Source organism: Schistocerca piceifrons, chromosome 11 (assembly GCF_021461385.2).
Source record: "Schistocerca piceifrons isolate TAMUIC-IGC-003096 chromosome 11, iqSchPice1.1, whole genome shotgun sequence".
NCBI lineage: Eukaryota > Metazoa > Arthropoda > Insecta > Orthoptera > Acrididae > Schistocerca > Schistocerca piceifrons.
In genome coordinates this window covers 90,033,777-90,053,579 of record NC_060148.1, presented here as the reverse complement: position 1 = coordinate 90,053,579, position 19,803 = coordinate 90,033,777, and the positions used below count along the sequence as shown (strand labels likewise).

Genomic DNA, 19,803 nt, shown 5'->3' with positions numbered 1-19,803 from the left:
GATAGTGTTTTTTGTATGAGAGTGATAGGTATACTCGATGCGCAAATAAAATGTACGTTAAGTATTTGTGGGATGATATAGAATATGAGAGAGTTCGAGTCGGTTGTTATTTTTTCTACTTGGAGGTTTTTTTAGATCGAATTGCTGAGGCGAGTAGCTACGAGAGCGCGAGGGATGTGATTGCGGCATATCTCCGTCTCTCAGCGGTTAACTAAAGATGGGACGAGCAATGTTCTCGGTTTAGGTACTGGGGGTGTGCTCCGGCCATGTGCTAGACCGTGTGCATTGAACAACAGTGTTAGGGTCATAATTTAGCTAGAATATTTATAGAGGAGTATGTCCGATGCGAGTATAAAGGTACAGACTGTGATGTGGGCGGTCTCGCCACGCCCGGGTTCCCGGGTTCGATTCCCGGCGGGGTCAGGGATTTTCTCTGCCTCGTGATGACTGGGGGTTTGCGACGTCCTTAGGTTAGTTAGGTTGAAGTAGTTCTAAGTTCTAGGGGACTGATGACCATAGATGTTAAGTCTCATAGTGCTCAGAGCCATTTGAACCATTTTTTTTTTTTTTTTTTTTTTTTTGAGCGGTCTCGCGCTCGTGGTGTGTGAGAGAGGCAAAGCACGTGTTTGCCACAATTTTCTTGTGTTTGGTAGCTAAACACGAACTGACCAACAGAATCGAAGTTTGGCTTGTTTGTATAGACAGAATGTGATATAAGTTAACGTAGGTTAGTGCACGTTAGTAAACGGAAGCAAGCATTAGTACATGTTAGCCAACGAACATGGGTCGGACGTGGTGGTCGGTAGGGACTTTAACTATTTCATTCCAAGTCCAGGTGGGTGTAGCAGTGGCGAAAATTGATTCAAAGTCTAGGAGGACATGGCAGTTAATTAATTGATCAGATTAATTAAATAGTCATGCGTACTTCGTTACATTCACTTGCGGAGGTACTAAGCTAGCTGCGCGCGATGGCTCATGTGTACGGATTTGTGTTTTTGCCAAGACCCTGGATTAGATAATCGAAGCATGTGGGCTGAATAGTGAGAATCAGGTGATCAGTTAACTTGGTGAGAGCGTTCTTTGTCCGACAGAGCCACGTGGTCGATGGCGCTTTGTGACGTCAAGGAAGTTTCCAACTCGGTAGAAAAAACATTCCAGTTCGAGCGTGTCGGTTCCTGTCTATCGGTCTCGAATTGCAAAGTTTATGGGGATGAGGGCGTCCTTGTGCTCCATACTCCATCACACGAGCTGGTGGCGCGGTATGTGGAGTGAGGGTGGTTTGGACAAAGCAAGCATGTCGGTTCCCGTCCGTCGGTGCTGGGAATTTGCGAACTTTAGGACCGATATAGCGTTTAGCGTGTCACGTGATAGAACTTTCCAAACATCTGGGGCGGTTGTTTGAGGTAGGTATCGGCAGGTTCGAACTTGTTCAGAAAAATAAATTTGGGGTTGAACGTGTCCTTTGTCCAGCACGTGGTCGACAGGTTCCATCCTGCCCAGCATTAAGTGCTGGCGGGCGCGGAAAGATGCGTACGTAGCCGGACTCTGAGGCGAGCGCGGCTGACCGTTTGTGGCTGGACCCTGAGGCGCCGCTCGCCGCCTACCTGGCGCGCTGGCCTGGGGCTGTGCGGGCACCGCTGGTCGCTTGACGTCAGCCGGCCAGGGAGCTGCCGATGGAGCGGGCTCAGCCGGCCGCGCGTACGTCAGCTGCGCTCTGGAGTTCGTGGTGTGAGCGTGGAGAAGTCAGTTGGGACACACCTGCATGGCCGTAATGCCTGAAATAAAGAGCCATTTCCCCACTTGGTGACTTAGGTTAGTACAAGTGGCGCGATTATAATAATTTAGCGGCGGAACCGTAAGTGACCGCGAAAATTCAAACTTGGTGGACGTGACCCAATTGGCTTTCTTGCCGCAAATCTTAAATGACGTCACGGGGACGTTCTCGGGTGGCTGAGATACGAACTAACACACAATTGGACTCCAGACCTCGTAGTGAGCACGGTGGATGCTGCTGCGATCTCGAAGATGTGATGTTGGAGAATTAGTGGTGATGACCGTACTGTTTGAAATAAAGACCTCTGTCTATTTCCCAAGAATTCACAGGAGTTCACTTAGGTTAGTGGAAGTGCAATTTATTATTATTATTTGACAAGATTTTGATAGCTTATGAGTGAAACAATAAGTGACTGCGAGAAAATTCAAACTAAGTACGATGAGGTGGCCATTTTGGTATATGTGACCGATTATCGTGTTGGAATTTGAACTTGTGACCGATGTTTTGTTATGGTTGTAACGGAAACGGCTTTCTTGCCGCCAAAATGAGGTGTATTGAATAAATAATAATAAATGTTTGAACTTGGCCCGATTTTCTATGTTAGTGTAGGTAGGCCAATAATAATAATAACAATTGATAATAAATGAACATAAATAATAATAAATGATAATGAATGATAATAAATGATAATGAATGTTAATAAATGATATTCAATAATAATGAATAATAATAAAGACAAGTACGGTTTTTGCATGCATTATCCTGTTGGAAGTCAAACTTTCCGCCATTTTTTCTTCTGGAGGTTAGGTTAGTGGATGTAGCACAATTGGCCTATTTTCCCACCAAAATCCGCCATCTTGGATCAAGCCATGCGCTGTTGCCAAGTCTACATGCCGCCATCTTGCATGACGTCATCGCAGCCATCTTGAATAAATTTGGCAACAATGCAGAGTGGCCTGGCATCTCCCTTGTCCCCCTACTCTCGTCAGCTTCACGACGAACTGCCTATGGTTTCACCAATGTTGGTAGTCATTGTGATATTTAGTGAGCACTTAACTCACTGCACCAAATTTCAATAGTGTGCAACGAAAAACAGAATCTTGGAATTTGCATTTGCTGCATGTTGCACCATACGTTATTGCAACGAAAAAATAATGCCAAGTTAAAAGAACACAAAATCCCCAAGGTTGGTAAAGTCTTACAGAAGTTCCAAATATAGCGCGTACTTCAATGCGAGATGCTTTTAATAACATCCACATCGAAATTCTGTCTCGAAATCTGGCAGAAAACCCAAAGAGATTCTAATCATACATAAAGCACACCAGTGGCAAGACGCAATCAATACCTTCACTGCGCGATAGCAACGGCCAAGTCACTGATGACAGTGCCACTACAGCATAGCTATTAAACACGGTTTTCCGAAACTCCTTCACCAAAGAAGACGAAGTAAGTATTCCTGAATTCCAATCAAGAACAACTGTCAAGATGAGAAACGTAAATATCCTCGGTGTAACGAAGCAGCTTAAATCACTTAATAAAGGCAAGGCCTCCGGTCCAGATTGTATACCAGTCAGGTTTGTATCAGAATTGTTGTTGTTGTGGTCTTCAGTCCTGAGACTGGTTTGATGCAGCTCTCCATGCTACTCTATCCTGTGCAAGCTTCTTCATCTCCAGTACCTACTGCAGCCTACATCCTTCTGAATCTGCTTAGTGTATTCATCTCTTGGTCTCCCTCTACGATTTTTACCCTCCACGCTGCCCTCCAATGCTAAATTTGTGATCCCTTGATGCCTCAAAACATGTCCTACCAAACGATCCCTTCTTCTAGTCAAGTTGTGCCACAAACTTCTCTTCTCCCCAATCCTATTCCATACCTCCTCATTAGTTACGTGAACTACTCGTCTAATCTTCAGCATTCTTCTGTAGCACCACATTTCGAAAGCTTCTATTCTCTTCTTGTCCAAACTATTTATCGTCCATGTTTCACTTCCATACATGGCTACACTCCATACAAATACTTTCAGAAACGACTTCCTGACACTAAAATCTATACGCGATATTAACAAATTTCTCTTCTTCAGAAACGCTTTCCTTCCCATTGCCAGTCTCCATTTTATATCCTCTCTACTTCGACCATCATCAGTTATTTTGCTCCCCAAATAGCAAAACTCCTTTACTACTTTAAGTGTCTCATTTCCCAATCTAATTCCCTCAGTATCACCCGACTTAATTCGACCACATTCCATTATCCTCGTTTTGTTTTTGTTGATGTTCATCTTATATCCTCCTTTCAAGACACTGTCCATTCCGTTCAACTGCTCTTCCAAGTCCTTTGCTGTCTCTGACAGAATTACAATGTCATCGGCGAACCTTAAAGTTTTTATTTCTTCTCCATGGATTTTAATACCCACTCCGAATTTTTCTTTTGTTTGTTTTACTGCTTGCTCAATATATAGATTGAACAATACCTGTCTCACTCCGTTCCTAACCACTGCTTCCGTTTCATGTCCCTCGACTCTTATAACTGCCATCTGGTTTCTCTACAAATTGTAAACAGCCTTTCGTTCCCCGTATTTTACACTTGCCATCTTCAGAATTTGAAAGAGAGAATTCCAGTCAACATTGTCAAAAGCTTTCTCTAAGTCTACAAATGCTAGAAACGTAGGTTTGCCTTTTCGTAATCTAGCTTCTAAAATAAGTCGTAGGGTCAGTATTGTCTCACATGTTCCAACATTTCTACGGAATCCAAACTGATCTTCCCCGAGGTTCGGCCTCTACCAGTTTTCCCATTCGTCTGTCAAGAATTCGCGTTAGTATTTTGCAGCTGTGACTTATTAAACAAATAGTTCGGTAATTTTCACATCTGTCAACGCCTGCTTTCTTTGGGATTGGAATTATTATATTCTTCTTGAAGTCTGAGGGTATTTCGCCTGTCTCATACATTTTGTTCACCAGATGGTAGAGTTTTGTGAGGACTGGCTCTCCTAGGCTGTCAGTAGTTCTAATGGAATGTTATCTACTCCGGGGGCCTTGTTTCGACTAAGGTCTTTCAGTGCTCTATCAAACTCTTCACGCAGTATGATATCTCCCATTTCATCTTCATCTACATCCTCTTCCAATTCCATAATATTGTCTTCAAGTACATCGCCCTTGTATACAGCCTCTATATACTCCTTCCACCTTTCTGCTTTCCCTTCTTTGCTTAGAACTGGGCTTCCATCTGAGCTCTTGATATTCACACAAGTGGTTCTCTTTTCTCCAAAGGTCTCTTTAATTTTCCTGTAGGCAGTATGTCTTACCCCTAGTGAGATAAGCCTCTACATCATTTGTCCTCTAGCCATGTCTGCTTAGCCATTTTGCACTTCCTGTCGATCTCATTTTTGGGACGTTTGTATTCCTTTTTACCCTCGTCTTTTACCTACTCGATCCTCTGCTGACTTCACTACTTCATCCCTCAAAGCTACCCATTCTTTTTCTACTGTATTTCTTTCCCCAAGTCTTGTCAGTTGTTCCCTTATGCTCTCCCTGAAACTCTGAACAACCTCTGGTTTAGTCAGTTTATCCAGGTCCCATCTCCTTAGATTTCCACCTTTTTGCAGTTTCTTCAGTTTTAATCTGCAGTTCATAACCAATAGATTGTGGTCAGAGTCCACATCTGCCCCTGGAAATGTCTTACAATTTAAAACCTAGTTCCTAAAGCTCTTTTTTACCATTATATAATCTATCTGAAACCTGTCAGTATCTCCAGGCTTCTTCCATGTATGCAAGGACGAAGATGCCGTACGTTTTCGGAACAGGAACTACCGGTACTACGGCAGGATGCTGCCCTGGACGTTCGACAAATTGTCGTTTCAGCATGACGGTTGCCCAGCGTATTACTCAAGTGAAGCAGAGGAGGTATCAGACTACACTGGTCGCTGGATCACCAGAGGTGGCCCTATTAATTGACCCACTGGGTTGTCTGATTTGATGTTGCCAGATTTCCTTCTGTGGGGATATTTAAAAGATAAAGTGTACCAGCAAGTGCCAACAGGCCGTGAAGACACATTCGACTGCATCAGAAACGCCTGTGCCGAAATCCCCGCAGATATGCTTCTGTCCTGTGCACGATCATTTGGAAAGCGGATCATTAAGTACATTGAAGTTGACGGTACTGCTTTTGAACTCTTACTATTATTGGAAAAGGCACGAGCCGCGGCCACAGCGGCGCTTCGGGCAGTCCACTCTTCGATGTGTCAGAGGAATACAACGATGTGAATGGGGCTTCCAATTAGCAGTTAGGAAACACTGGCCCGTCCTATCCTCGCAGCACGGATTTGCGGTCTCAGATAGCATTGGATATTCAGGGCCATTGAGTATCTCGTCATAAATTACTACTGTGAATCCATTTCTGTTTTGCATCCACACAGATGCTCCGCAAGCCGCCGTACGGGTTGTGGCAAAGGGTACCATCTACCATTACTAGTCATTCCCTCCCCTGTTCCACTCGCAAATAGAGTGAGCAACAAACGACTGTTTGTATTTCTCCGTATGAGCCCCAATTTCTCGTGGAAGAATCGGGCAGTTCCCATTTGAATAGCAATCACATAACACGGTTCCTTGTAAACCTAAGACGAACTTACGAGTCCAAGTTAGCAATGTTTAAAGTATTTACTGCGGGTGTATAAGGCGTGAAGTGTATAGTGACGTTTACTTCGATGACAAAGCAGTATTGACTGTTTACGGTCTAATAAACGTATCATAGATTACGAAAATGCCTAAGGATGGAAAGAGAAAGCGTCAGTTTTCGGATGATTGCACAATAGAGTGGTCTTTTGTCAAAAAAGGACGTACGGATCAGGAAGACTGAGATTTGTAGCTGTTTCATCTCAGTAACTACACAACCAATTTCTCTAAGTAATCAAACGCTACGGCATAGAAAGTCATTCTCTCTTACTCAAATTTCGAAATCAAATTATTTATTGGTTTAGGGTTTTCATTCTTTAATTTGTTCAAAGTCAACTTGGTTTGTATGCCAAGAAAATTGGCAGTCTTCCTTTCATTCAGACGTCTTTAAGTCCCGATTAATAATTCTTATTCAAATTATCTAGACTTTATTCTTCTCCATGCTTAATATTTTTTCAGATAGATCCAAGTTTGTCTGCAGAAAGATGCAGTAAATTTCACTTATCGGACTACCAAGGAAGTCTGAAATCATTTTAGGAGGCCTGTCTTCATCGTCAAAAGATTGTTGGAATGGAATCCAAAGCTTAAGAATTCTCTCAGCTGTGGACATTAACGACAGCGATCTTGTTTTTGAGTGAGGTAGAAAAGTCTGATGACTGACGATGTACAAGCAGAACTCTTTTCAGATTCTCTGTCCTTAACGTGTACATTGAAAAATAATCAAACATTTTCCTGGCGATTATTAAACATTCAAAAATGGTTCAAATGGCTGTGAGCACTATGGGACTTAAATTCTGAAGTCATCAGCCCCCTAGAACTTAGAACTACTTAAACCTAACTAACCTAAGGACATCACATACATTCATGCCCGAGGCAAGATTCGAACCTGCGACCGTAGCGGTCGCGCGGTTCCAGACTGAAGCGCCTAGAACGGCTCGGCCACTCCGGCCAGCGTATTAAACATTTTCGTGATGATTATTTCAATGTCGACAGTGAAGACTCCAGGAGCGCTTGATACAATATTGTGGAGGATATGGGCAGAGCATCCTATTTATTCTACATTGTTTTCTAGCTCTTTAACACGTTCGCTGCGGCTGACGCTTATAAGCGTCTGCGCCCACTGTCGGATTACTCAGTCTAGTTGCAGCGTCTAAGCTAGCGTCAAAGCTAAACTTCTGTTTTGTGTGGTCAGTTACCGAACGTATATTGTCCGTAATGGCGGCTAATGAACCGACACCTGGACCTTCCAATGTGAAAAGGAGCAGGAAAAGTGTTAAACTTGCAGAGGAACAGTTACTTAGTGTACTAGACGACAGTGATTTTCTGTGTAGTGAAGAAGAGGCATACAACAGAGATTGTCATTTAAAGGTTGCAGAAGAATTGCAGAGTGATGAAAGCGTGGAAGCACAGCTTTCGAATCTGTTTCGTGGCAGTTCCGAATCTGACGATACGGATCACAACGACTGTGTCAGGAAATCGACGACGAAAAAGAGCCCGACCTGTCACACAGAGATAATCCAGTTGAGTTCTGGCATAAAGAACCACATAATATGCAGTATGACCCATTTACGAAGGAAGAAGTTTTGAAAATTCATCCTGCTGGTAATTCTCCTACGGATTTCTTCAGATTATTGGTAACAGACGAAATGTTGCAACTTTTAGTTGACGAAACGAACGATAACGCAGTCAACGTATTGCTGAGCTAAAATACAAAAGAGGGATCTGGGAACTGTAAATGGAAACCTCTAAGTATAGGCGAATTACTAGTTTTCCTGGGTGTTTCGTTACATATAAGTAACGTTAAATATCCGCGATTACAAGAGTACTGGAAGAAAGAATCGCTGTCTGAGAATAGAGGAATAGCGATGTGTATAAGCAGAGACCGGTATTTGATCATATTACGCTCTCTTCATTTTGCAAAAAAATCCACTTCCAGGAAACCCGAAACCAGACGATCGTTTATATAAGATACGACCTATATTGGATTATTTTAACACGAGAATGGCTCAAGTGTATTAATTTTTTTTTCCTTTATTGAGTTTCGATTCCCCTTGAAGGGGGCGGGCTGGCAGCAGCTTATTACGCCGCTCTTCAGCCTACAGAATTTGTTTTAAAAAGATGAAGATAACAAAAAAATAATAACAGTTGGCGATAAAATCGGTGACTTGTAGGTAAAATGCCAGTAAATTCTGGAGCTTAAAACATAAAACACAGGGTTGATGATGCTAATAAAATACACAGGAAGCAGAAAAAAAATAGACAGACAACTAAAAAACACGGCGACAGTCTGGGTTCTGTTCACAAGAGATATAAAATGCACACCCAGTGACAGCATGATTTCTGTTCGCGACACTGTGGAAAGACGCACAACACTGAACAGTCACTTAAACACTGCACTAAACAGTTGGCACAAATATGACGAACCACAGCCGAGAGCAGGTGGGGGGGAACTGGTCAGATGACGGGAAAAGAAGGGGGAGTGTATTACCCGGGAAGAGATTTATCAATAGATGAATCAACGATTCTTTGGAGGGGAAGATTGTCATTTAGACAGCATATAAAAAGCAATCGTAATAAATACGGCATTAAGATATACATGGAATAAAAATTTTTCCTGAATGCAGTCGATTAGTTGCTTGTTTGAATTGTATTTTTTGTCACATTATCAACAAATCACGGACATTTGAATGACGCCTGTAACCCGTACAGGTGTCAGACAGCAAACAGACTTTAAAAAAAAATGGTTCAAATAGCTCTGAGCACTATGGGACTTAACATCTATGGTCATCTACTTAAACCTAACTAACCTAAGGACATCACACCACACCCAGTCATCACGAGGCAGAGAAAATCCCTGACCCCGCCGGGAAACAGACTTAAAACTAGAGGTGTTCATGTTCCGCTTTTAACCCGCCCATGCTTGCCCGGTGGCCAGGCGGGCAGGCCGCCGCGCGTTGTCAACAGAACGGGCAGGCTGCTTCACTCCCAGCCAAGCCAAGCAGAACCCAACCCGGACAGGCTGCGGGAAACTTGCTTGCCTGTCCATATTACTGCTGAGCTGCGCTACGCAGCCGTTTAGTCTGCGCGCTTCATTGTCCTACTGTGAACGTTAATTAAAAGTTTTTATTTTACCTGAGCACCAAAAGGCAAACCCTAACATTATATATATATTAATTTCAGGTCAAAAATATTGGGTTTTATTTGTACATTCTTCCTTTACGCGTATATTTCGGGCTTATTATCTATATAAATAAAAATGAATTGCCAAATGCGTTGATAAGTGTAAAACTCGAGGACGGTTGGACTAATTCGGCAATTTTTTTTTTTTTTTTTTGCTGTGTTCGTAATTCTCAGGACAAGGTTTTTACGAAATAAAATTTTTCGAAAATCGACCGAAAAATTGGAAAATTTGAGAAAAACTGAAAGTGTTTTTTCATTGTGTGCGTGTGTTTGTATTGCAAACAATCTTGATGAAATTTTGCACACTATACCTCGAAACCAAGAGGAATTCGGCAGATTGTACGTTTTTATTCCGATCTTGATGAAATTTGGCATACTTGATATTCAAAGCAGGATGAAGGGCGCTGTCTGCTTAAAATTCTGAATGGTACATGGCGGAGGGTACTTTACTTACACACTTCTACACCAACCTACAGTTTTATTCCGATCTTGAAGAAATTTTGCACGCTTGACCATCAAGAGGAACATTACTGTCTACATAATATTTCGGACAGTGCATGGAATAGAGTACCTTACAAAAGATTTTGACATCGTTTGTGGGTTACCATGAAATCCTTCTCCCTCTATACTGCTAAATGGTCTCAGGTCCTTAGCACACATTTCGACGCCCTTTTCGGCCACTAAATCTTTGTCCTCTTTCAAGATATTTACGGAGTGAGGGAACTGCTTGTCAAATTTGCACACATGTCGTAACATACTCGAGGTTCATAAATAAGTACTTAAGAGCTTTTTACATAGTTTGCATTGAGACACACCTATCGATTTATTTGAAGCGGCCTCATAAACACACGAAAACGTTTCCTATGGGGCACTTGTGCTCTGTTTCGTTACCAGCATGTATTCGCCAGTTGTCAATTTTTTTTCAGTCTCACTAAAGTCCGACCTATTCATTGTGCTGCCCGCACCGTTGCGATAAATGTACTGCGGGCTAGCTACCTGGCTACTCTAGTCACGGTAGCTTGACAGCGCAACCTGTTGTCAGGCGCAGCAAGCTGAGCGGGTCCCGTGAAGCTTGGCAGGCCTGCGGGAACCCGGGTAGCCCGGGCTTGCGGGAGCCCAAGTCGGTCGCATTACCCACTATGCCTCACTACATGCGTACTCATGTGTTTACGTCGCGGCAGGCTGACCTGCATGAATGGTTGCAGAGGAGCTAGGGGCAAGCAGGCTGCAATGGGAATTTGTACACCTCTGTTTAAAACATGACCACAATACAGTTGAAGCTTATTTGAAGTAATGCATGTAAGTTGTCATCAATAAGTCAGCATAGAACATGATCCTACAGATCTTACAAGGTCTCGACGTCAGCCTGTAGCTCGGGTGTGCTTAGGAGCGTCGGCTCCGAGCGGTGCCCGCCGTTCCAGAGTGTCGCCGGGCCGCACTGGAGAGTTGCGCGCCTGCACCGATGCCGCAGCGAAAGTGTTAATTTGGTGAAACACATCCCGCTGGTCGCGTCAATGAAGCCCTCCGATGTTGGTGTTCGTGTTGATATTGTCTCCGCAAATAGCGATTAATTTATCGAATGAGATTTGCAGTTGTCTGAAAGTGCCTAGACAAACCTTTGTAATTGTCTGCGATGTTTCGTTATTCAGCCAATCAAACTTCAACAGCTTTCGTTACATCCCGTCAGTTTCAGTAAACCATCGGACAACTAAAGAAATCATCTCTTCAGCCTTGTGGTTCGATGCATCGGTGTCTATGCCTTCGGACATTGAGTGTGGTGCGAGAATATTTTTAATAATCGCTGTGGCTTTGGTCCTGGCTGTCGGCTGCTTTCAGCCGACTTTGGTGTCAGGATACATTTTGGCATTCTGTTTTACGGTACAGTCAAAACAACTGAAAGGATTTATGATTCTTGACAATTTTATAAGCTGTGGTTAGTTCTGCAGCAGCAACGAGCAATTGCTCCTGAGTATCTTCTTTCATGACGAATGTACAAACAGGCTTTAATTGTTTTATTGCGTGTCTATTTGATTCTGCGTAAAAATGTGCTGCATCACATCTGCCTTACCTCCGTTAGTTACTTCGACGAAACAGCTACAAATTTCACCCATCGCTTCCTGATCCGTACGTTCTTTCCTGAGAAAGGACCACTCTTTTGTGGAATCATTCGAAAAGGACACTTTCTTTTTTCATGTATCCATCCTTAGGCATTTTCGTTTATTAGACGGTAAACAGTCGATAATAACACTAATCATCGAAGCAGACGTCACTACACACTTCGCGCCCTCTATACCCGCAGTAAACACTTCAGCCGTTACCAGCTTGCGCTCGTGCGTGTTACGTTCAGCAAGAAGTCTTATCAGATCGCTATTCAAATGGGAACTGCCCCATTCCTCCGCGGGGCGCTGCTTAAATGTTTCCGGCTCCGTACTACCGGAGAAGTCTTGTATTTTCTAGAATGATGGCGCTAAATGTAAAAGGTTCTTGCGTCGTGGAGGGAAGATACGCAACATGCAACTCCATCTATGAGCCGATCTTGTAATCATAAATATGTTGACATAAATAAAACTCAGGCTGCATTTACGTGTCGCGCCAACATATGGCGTTCCTTCAGTACCGGAGCCAAACTCTTAACGTTTATTTTCCTTTTTCTTTCTCGGAATATCGGGACAAGAAGCTCCATAACGGTGGCGGGACCGATACATGGAGACGGACGGATGGCAACCGTATGCCGACAAACCAGTTCCGCGCATTGCTAAGGTATTTCCTCGCACGTTTCAAGGTTGCAGCGAGACTGCTTACTGCAGCTGACCACAGCTGAAGGCATCTGGCGGATCGGACGTCTGTGCCCTGAAGGACGTTTCAACCTTCACCCACGCTTCTTACCGGATGAGCTACCCGCCCACGCCTTACGACGCAGCTTGAAACACATCTAGACGGACAGTGTTAAATTTAAAATGGCGTCAACTTTAAAACGAGGAACGGTGCTCTGAAGAGCTCACGATTTCTTTTAGATGACAATGAACATGCAAGGACTCATTTGTGTGGAAGATATTCGGGCATCGCGGCACACGCAGTAAAGCGAAATTAAAGCATTTGCAGTTTATGTGGAAACTTTTTCCGTTAAAGAAGCTGGTATGCGCGTGACAAATTTAAAAACGTACCCGTAGTAAAAGCGTTACGTTGACAGGGCAGCTTCACCTACCTAGAAAACGATTCCACGTTTGTTTCAAGACAACTATATATTATCACTATAGCCGACATAATCGCCTAGAGAGAGCGAGCAACTGTACATATATAAGATAATTCTCATTTATTGTTCGCTCCCACTTATACATTTGTAATTACATTAAATGTTTCCATCGCTCTCCAGAACATCTTCAGATCTAAAACAACGTAATACGAAATAAGTAACATCTAAAATTTTGCAATAAGTTGAAAAGGAAAGAACTGTTGATAAATGTAAAATTTACCTAAGTAGTTGTACTTACTCAGTGCCACATATCAGAGTAATGTGTTTCTTAATTGCGGTCTTTTTATTTTAATACGTATATGTTGGAAGAAGGAAGAGATGGGGGAAGGGAAAGTGGAGTGAGGCTTCCCAGTCAGCCTCCCCCAATCAGCGATCCAAACATTCAATGTAATTAAAAATGTGTAACTGGGAGCAAAGAATAAATGAGAAATACCTTAAACGTGGTCCTACCATGATTCAGTTTAGAACCTACTGAAACACATGGGAAAACTAAATACGAACTAATCATAACGTGTAGGCTTTCACAGCCGGCGTCTTCATTACTCAAAACTACTGGGCTGAGAAGCCATGGTCGGTCTGTAAAACTACTTCCTGACGTTTCGTTGCCAACTGCAGTCAAAGACTGGCTGCCAGAAACCCATGTGTGTTTCGAAGAGCCAGCGTTCTGTCAACGCTCTGTCTCACGAAATGGTCCTATGTGTACGAATATGGCTTGTGTGTGGTACTGGCTTGGGGAGTATGACCCCAGGTGGATGATGTTTATGATGAGGGTGATGTTTATACTGATGGAGATGAGTATTTTGTTTTATAATGATGAGATGAAGTTTACCGCCTAAAGTGGCGATGGAGTGTATTGATTGGAGCTCTGAGTTAAAAAAATGGTTCAAATGGATCTGAGCACTGTGTGACTTAACTTCTGTCGTCATCAGTCCCCTAGAACTTAGAACCACTTAAACCTAACTAACCTAGTACATCACACACATTCATGCCCGAGGCAGGATTCGAACCAGCGACCGCAGCGGTCTCGCGGTTCCAGACTGTGGCGCCTAGAACCTCTCGGCCACTCCGGCCGGCTTTCTGAGTCCAGGATGTGTGTTCCTTCCCAGAGTATTGATGAGATGATACGGTGATGAATTAGCTGATAGGCCGTGGAGGTCCCGTTTATATAGAGCGCATAGAGGGCACCACCATTCGTCACGTCGAGCCGGCTGTAAATCTCTCTCTAACGTCATTATTCTCGATCGAAGATAATCGATTGTCACATCGTTGGTGCAAATTCGACCGCATATCTTGTCTAACTTTAAGCGTTCCTCTTTTCTGCTGAAATTATTGTGGTGTTTCTGAATCCCTATAGCGTCTCTATACATACGTTCGTAATAATGCGATGTCTGTGATAGCACACTCGTCTCATTAAATTTTATTTTCGTGATCACCGTCTTTAAAAACATGTTCCGCTACGGCTGATTTGTCGGTATGTCGCAGTCGACAGTTCCTTTTGTGTTCGGTTAAATGGGTATTGACACTTCTTTTCGTCGTTCCAATATAAACCTTCCCACAGCTGCACGGAATTTCATACACCCAAGGATTTGCTAAGCGGTGTCGAGCGACTTCCGCCGATCTTAAACACTCACTAATCTTCTTGGTGGGTCTAAAGATGGTTTCAGCCTGAAACTTGACCAGAACTTTGCCATTACGGTCTGTAATATTGCGGATAAGTGGAAGAAAAAACTTTTCCGTTTGACAGTTGTTATTGCTGATTGTTGTCAGACTCTTTTCTTCTGGGATGCAGTGTGCGATCTAACTCGTTGTCAGCGTATACATTTTTCTTAAAAGCCATTCGCAAATGATTTAACTCAACTTGCAAATAAACTGGCTCGCAGATACATTACTGGCCATTAAAATCGCTACACCACGAAGATGACGTGCTACAGACGCGAAATTTAACCGACAGGAAGAAGATGCTGTGATATGCAAATCATTACCTTCTCAGAGCATTCACAAAAGGTAGGAGCCGGTGGGGACACCTACAACGTGCTGACACAAGTTTCCAACCGATTTCTCATACACAAACAGCAGTTGACCGGCGTTGCCTGGTGAAACGTTGTTGTGATGCCTCGTGCAAGGAGGAGAAATGCGTACCATCACGTTTCCGACTTTGATAAAGGTCGGATTGTATCCTATCGCGATTGCGGTTTATCGTATCGCGACATTGCTGCTCGCGTTGGTCGAGATCCAATGACTGTTAGCAGAATATGGAATTGGTGGGTTCAGGAGGGTAATATGGAACGCCGCCGTGCTGGATCCCAGCGGCCTCGTATCGCTAGCAGTCGAGATGACAGGCATCTTGTGCGCATGGCTGTAAGTGATCGTGCAGCCACGTCTCGATCCCTGATGGGGATGTTTGCAAGACAACAACCATCTGCACCAACAGTTCGACGACGTTTGCAGCAGCACGGACTATCAGGTCGGAGACCGTGGCTGCGGTTACCTTTGACGCTGCATCACAGATAGGAGCGCCAGCTATGGTGTACTCGACGACGAACCTGGGTGCACGAATGGCAAAACGTCATTTTTTCGGATGAATCCAGGTTCTGTTTAGAGCATCGTGATGTTCGCATCCGTGTTCGGCGACATCGAGGTCAACGCACATTGGAAGCGTGTATTCGTCATCGCCATACTGGCGTATGACCCAGCGTGATGGTATGGGGTCACCTCTTGTTCGCACTGACGACACTTTGAACAGTGGACGTTACATTTCAGATGTGTTACGACCCGTGGCTCTACCCTCCATTCGATCCCTGCGAAACCCTACATTTCAGCAGCATAATGCCCGACCGCATGTTGCAGGTCCTGTACGGGCCTTTCTAGATGCAGAAAATGATCGACTGCACATTCTCCAGATCACTTACCAATTGAAAACGTGTGGTCAATGGTAACCCAGCAACTGCCTCGTCACAATACGCCAGTCACTACTCTTGATGAACCGTGGTATCGTGTTGAAGCTGCATGGACAGCTATACCTGTACAGGGCACCCAAGCTCTGTTTGACTCAATGCCCAGGCGTATCAAGGCCGTTATTACGGCCAGAGGTGGTTGTTCTGGGTACTGATTTCTCAGGATCTATGCACCCAAATTGCGTTACAATGTAATCACATGTCAGTTATAGTATAATATATTTGTCCAATGAATACCGGTTTATTATTTGCATTTCTTCTTGGTGTAGTAATTTTAATGCCCAGTAGTGTACTATTACCTCTGGCCACTAATGTTTTAATGACACATCTCTTCTGCCTAGGACGATCGTTCGAATCCCTATGGAGGTAACGGTCGGTGTGTGCGTATTTTTTCTATGCAGTGTATAACATACACTCCCATCTGCCCGTTTAATTACTGCTACATCCAAAAAATTAAGCCCTCCATTACGCTCTTTCTGCATAGTAAATTGTATCTTTGGATTAATACTATTTAGGTGCAACAAGAAACCATACAATTCCCCTTCCCCATGATTCCATACCACAAAAGTGTCATCCACATACCGATACCACTTCAGAGGGCTTTCACTGGCAGAGTCGAGTAGCTGCGACTAATTTCCAGTATGATAATGAGTTTTACGAACAAAGCGCCCTGAGTCCAGCTGTTGCAAATCTATTTGTGGAATATTTCGAACAGCAGGCGCTACAGTGTGCCAGTAAAAGCCCTTTGAAGTGGTTCAGCTTCCCATTTCAACGGAATGTCTCCTCATCACCAAACACTGTGCAAGAAAGCAGTCATCCTGTCATCTTGGCAAGAACGAAATTACATAGCTCTACATGTTTGTCACCTTCACCAAAAGCTTGCAGTAGTTCAATTTTGTTTGGTTTCGTGTGTAAACGTCGACACAACACACGCCAGACGGACATCGGGGACCATGCTGAGCTGTCGAGCTTCACGGCGAACGGATTTCTGCGGGCTCCCTGTGAAACTATGGCGGATGCGTTCGACGTCTGTGTCAGACACTCGGGGACGGCCCGGCTATTTGCGTTTACACAAGCAACATGTTTCTAGGAATTCTTCATGCCATCGTCTAATGCTCTGTGCTGTTGGAGGATCCACACCATACCTAGTGCGAAACTCACGCTTAACAGTTATCACTGATCCACACTGCGCAAAACGTAGAATACAAAACGGTTTCTATTGTTCAAAAATGCTTCAAATGGCTCTGAGCACTATGGGACTTAACATTTTAGGTCATCAGTCGCTTGAACTTAGAATACTTAAACCTAACTAACCTAAGGACATCACACACATCCATGCCCGAGGCAGGATTCGAACCTGCGACCATAGCAGTCACTCGGTTCCAGACTGAAGCGCCTAGAACCGCTTGGCCACTGCGGCTGGCCGGTTTCTGTTGTCCCGACATCATTTTTACCAGAACTGAAGTGGTCACACACTGCTGCTACCTAGCGGGAACCGCGTAAAACTCGAGAGTTTACTCTTGCTAACTGTACGTTGCTCACGCACATATGTCAAACATTTTGTTCATATATCTGATGATTCTTTTTGATACATCCTGTATTTTCAAATAGTTACTCGAAGTGGCCTACAGCAATGTATAAGCTGGCGCTGTAGTGGGAAAAAAATTTGGTCCGCTTTACTAATAGTTAGTGAATCGAATGTACGGGGTGTTCAAAAAGTCTCTCCGCAGTGCCGTATGATTGTTCGCCTGCCCTCCAAGTGGACTCTCCCAACATTCCACTGTTCCGTTTATCTGAGCCAGCGGCAGTAGTATCGTTGGTGTGTGTCGTTACGTGTTCACGTGAGCGTTTAAGTTTAGTTCCTTTGTTCGTTTGTTTCATTTTTGTCACTGTTAAAATGCTAACCATTGAATAACGTGTGTTTTTAGTCGAACAAATGTTCAAAGCTGGCGGTGAATACACAGTTTCAGTCCGTCAAACATTTAATTCAGTTTTCCCAGAGACAACACTCCCACATCGCGATACTGTTTGGGGGTTTTGATTAATAAATTTGGAAGTACGGGTTGAGTGACAGATGCACCGAGAAGTGGTCGCCCTAGCGTTTTGTCTGAGGATAAACTACTCGATATTTCCGATAAAATGTCCACGAGTCCGAACAAGTCAGTAAGACAACTCGCTCAGGACATCGATGTTAGTGTCGGAACGGCCCATATAGCTGTAAGTAAAAAATTAGAACTTTTCCCATACAAAGCAATAGTGGTGCAAAAACTGAAAAATACTGATCATGGCAAGAGGCTGCATTATTTTCAATGGTTCCAAAATTTCGTTCAACAAATTGGAAGGGGTATTCTTAATGAAACATTTTTCAGTGATGAGGCATGGTTTCATTTATCCGGGTACATGAACTCGCAAAATTCTGGTCTCTGGAATAGTGCAAATCCATTGTGTATTCATGAGGAAGCACATCATTCTGTGAAAATAGGAGTTTGAATTGCAATTTCTAGACGTCAGATTGTAGGTCCCATATTTTTCAACGAAACAATAAACGCACAACGATACTGCAGTGATATTCTGCAACCATTCATAGCCGGCCGTTGTGGCCGAGCGGTTCTAGGCGCTTCAGTCCGGAACCGCGCGCCTGCTACGGTCGCAGGTGCGAATCCTGCCACGGGCATGGATGTGTGGGATGTCATGAGGTTAGTTAGGTTTAAGTAGTTCTAGGTTCTAGGCGACTAATGACCCCAGAAGTTAAGTCCGATAGTGCTTAGAGCCATTTGTACCCATTCATAGGAGAACTTGTGTTAAATGAAATACTGAACGGTTATTTTAAACAAGATGGTGCAACCGCGCATGCAGCTCACGTTTCAATGTCACTGCTTGCTGATGTTTTCGGTGATCGCATAATTTCATACGGACTTTGGCCTCCACGATCGCCTGACCTAACAAAAAAAAAATGGTTCAAATACCTTGAGCACTATGGAACTTAACTTCTGAGGTCATCAGTCCCCTGGAACTTAGAACTACTTAAACCTAACTAACCTAAGGACATCGCACACATCCATGCCCGAGGCAGTATTCGAACCTGCGACCGTAGCGGTCACGCGGTTCCGGACTGAAGCGCCTTTAACCGCTCGGCCACCCCGGCCGGCGCCTGACCTAACACCACCTAACTTTTTCTTCTGGGGTGCAGCGAAAGCAACTGTCTATAAAAACTGTCCAAAATCCATCGACTAATTGAAAACTGCAATATGCACTTTCACTGCTCCTGTTACAGGAGAGATGTTACAGCCTGAGTTTGGAAACATGATTAGACGAATGGAATTGTGTATTCAACAACAAGGGCGACACTTTCAACATTTAATTTGAACATTTTTGAGCAAAAATGAATATTCAATAAATCAATAACTTGTATTTGGCTAAATGGTTCAAATGGCTCTGAGCACTATGGGACTCAACTGCTGAGGTCATTAGTCCCCTAGAACTTAGAACTAGGTAAACCTAACTAACCTAAGGACATCACAAACATCCATGCCCGAGGCAGGATTCGAACCTGCGACCGTAGCGGTCTTGCGGTTCCAGACTGCAGCGCCTTTAACCGCACGGCCACTTCGGCCGGCCTAACTTGTATTTCACTCAGTTTCATTTCAGTATACAGGGTGTTACAAAAAGGTAAGGCCAAACTTTCAGGAAACATTCCTCACACACAAAGAAAGAAAATATGTTATGTGGACATGTGTCCAGAAACGCTTACTTTCCATGTTAGAGTTCATTTTATTACTTCTCTTCAAATCACATTAATCATGGAATGGAAACACACAGCAACAGAACGTACCAGCGTGACTTCAAACACTTTGTTACAGGAAATGTTCAAAATGTCCTCCGTTAGCGAGGATACGTGCATCCACCCTCCGTCGCATGGAATCCCTGATGCTCTGATGCAGCCCTGGAGAATGGCGTATTGTATCACAGCCGTCCAC

The 19,803-nt window shown here is 43.8% G+C and overlaps 1 protein-coding gene across 1 annotated transcript in view; it reads right to left on the bottom strand.

The window, feature by feature from the left end:
• LOC124719738 (60 kDa lysophospholipase-like) overlaps positions 1–19,803 on the bottom strand; it is a 43,625-nt gene that overhangs the window by 23,013 nt on the left and 809 nt on the right. The window lies entirely within an intron of this gene.